The following is a 2,396-nucleotide window of genomic DNA, read 5'->3' as shown; positions in this document are numbered from 1 at the left end:
ATATGGATTTTCTTAAAATTCCATACAAAGGTATTTATAAATGTTCCTAGAAATTCGCAAGTTTCTAAAAAATACTACAAAAAAATAAGATTACGTCTTTTTGAAGCTTTTGATCATTGTTTTTATAAAAAGTTGATTTTCGTACAAAATTATTAACTTAATAATTATTTATTAAGTATATTTGAGATGAATTTAACATTAATAAATCTTTTCTCCAAAAAACGGTGTAAAATTTTTGTTAAATATATTTTTAGTATTTTAGAATAAAAAAATCATTACGATTTTTTAGATATTACCTTATTTGATAAAACCTCGCCGAAAACTCAAACATAAGATAACCCGGCCAGAGCCCCACTAGCTCCCTACCAGAGCCTGAAGATTACCCGCATGGAAATTAGTGAACAAACAGGCCCGACCAGCCCTTGACCAACCACTGACCACGCCCCGACTGAAATTTTGACAAAAAAGTCCAACTAGTTCCCGATTAGTCCCCGACTAAGTACTTTGCCAAAATTAATAACCCGACTAGCCCCCGATTAGTGCCTGACTTGTAATAGGACCAAATGGGGTTATTTCCAGACGGGTTGTATTGAAAAAGTCAAAAACTCTTAGTTAGAGCCAAAAATTCAAAAAATACCATTTTACACTTATGAGTCCCTTTTGGGTTTCTATAAAGAGGACTAATGTTTTTGGTAATTAGAAAATAATTATTCATTTGTTTTCTATAGCGAATTGTGAAGAGAACTGTTGAGTTTCAACTCAATTCACCTAATATTGACGATTTTAAATCAGATTTCCAAAAACGTATTTTTTTATCTGAAACACTTGTTAAACAAATTTGTGGGCGATTTGCATTTTTACACCAAATTAAGACCAAGAAGACAGTAGTTTGGCAGATGGAAAACCACAGAACACGTCGCTTGAAACTCTCTGAAGTCTGGAGGAATCTCTCCTCTCAATACTGAAATTAAAAATGTTGTTTTAAACAAACTACCAGGTGGAAAATTTTTTACAAAAAACTAAAACCATTTTTATCAGGAATCTACAAACAAATACAATAAATTGCCATCCAAGTTACGGGAAAGTACAACTTTTTTTACTATTGGAACGGATTTTGTTCTTTGTTATATGACCGAATCCATTTCAAATCAGTCAGGTTCTTCACTTGAAGTCACAGAATCTCTCGTGGACAAAATATGTTGTTTTCTAGAGGAAATTAGGCAGTGCGTATTTCTGCGATTTGGGATAAACATTTTCTTTACGAAGTTATGCGTATTTGAATTTGTTTTTTTTTGTTTTTAAAGAAAACATTTTTTTGAATTATCTAACTTTTGACTTAATCCATGCATTTTATATTTCTTTCCATATTCTGATAGAGTTCATCGCCTTATTTCGAAATCCGTTAGAAAATGTTGAAAATAGGGTAAAGGGGGGCAGCGCCAACCAGTTAACAGTCAATGATTTTTTTAAAGTTGATGAGATGTTGAATTGATCTATTTTTTCTCATTTCGAGTTCTACATTATTTTATTTCATATTTCTATAAGTATTATTCACATTGAAAAAACAATAATTTGGTAATTTAATTATTTCTGATAAGCTCTATTTCATCGGCTTTGCCCCTCATCTGAAGGCAAAGCCGACTGCAGCTTTTTATGGAAATAAAAACATTTAAAGATCAGAAAATGTGATGGTTTTCTTCTGTGGTATTTTGTGTACTGGAAAAATTACCTTTGAAGATATTTAACAACAAGAATAAGTTATTTTGAATAAAAATAGAGATAGCTGTAATATAGCCTCTTATTCGTTGACATTCTACTAGAAACGGACTGTACGCAATGATTCTACCATGTAGCCCACAAGATAAGTTGCTGTTCTACATTGCCGATCATTTATCGACGAAACTTGTGACGTCGTGTATCACCTAAGCACTTATTAATGTTATTTTCGTCGGGCCTGCCCCCCTGGCAAGGTCTCACTTATTTATGAGATTTAAAATATTTTGCACTTGAATTACGTCTGATTAATATGATTAGATTGTGTCATATTATTTTATCTGTCAAGATATCAAGTTTTTATACTGTAAGTATTGTCATTAAAGTTGAAAACTTTATATTTCTGTCAGCGAAACTTCCATTTTTTCGTAGTAAAAACTGTTTTCTCTATAATTTTTCTTTTGCAACGTCAATTTTTAAGATTGAAGTAAGTTACACTATCTCTCTGATAAAATAGATTTATTTGATGCAAAGTAGAACTAAAATTGTTAAATAATAGCCCTGTTATAAGGAAAATCACCTTTGCCCCACTGGTTGGCGCTGCCCCCCCTTTCTCCCATGTAAAATTAACAAAATGTAGGTAGTTTTTCTGAATATATTAATAGTCGATTGTGTGACAAGGC

General features: G+C 31.8%; 1 pseudogene; it reads right to left on the bottom strand.

The window, feature by feature from the left end:
- LOC117176548 overlaps positions 1-2,396 on the bottom strand; it is a 26,181-nt pseudogene that overhangs the window by 8,376 nt on the left and 15,409 nt on the right.

This window comes from Belonocnema kinseyi, chromosome 7, assembly GCF_010883055.1.
Source record: "Belonocnema kinseyi isolate 2016_QV_RU_SX_M_011 chromosome 7, B_treatae_v1, whole genome shotgun sequence".
Lineage (NCBI taxonomy): Eukaryota > Metazoa > Arthropoda > Insecta > Hymenoptera > Cynipidae > Belonocnema > Belonocnema kinseyi.
The sequence above is the reverse complement of the archived record's forward strand: the minus strand, read 5'-3'. Positions and strand labels throughout refer to the sequence as shown.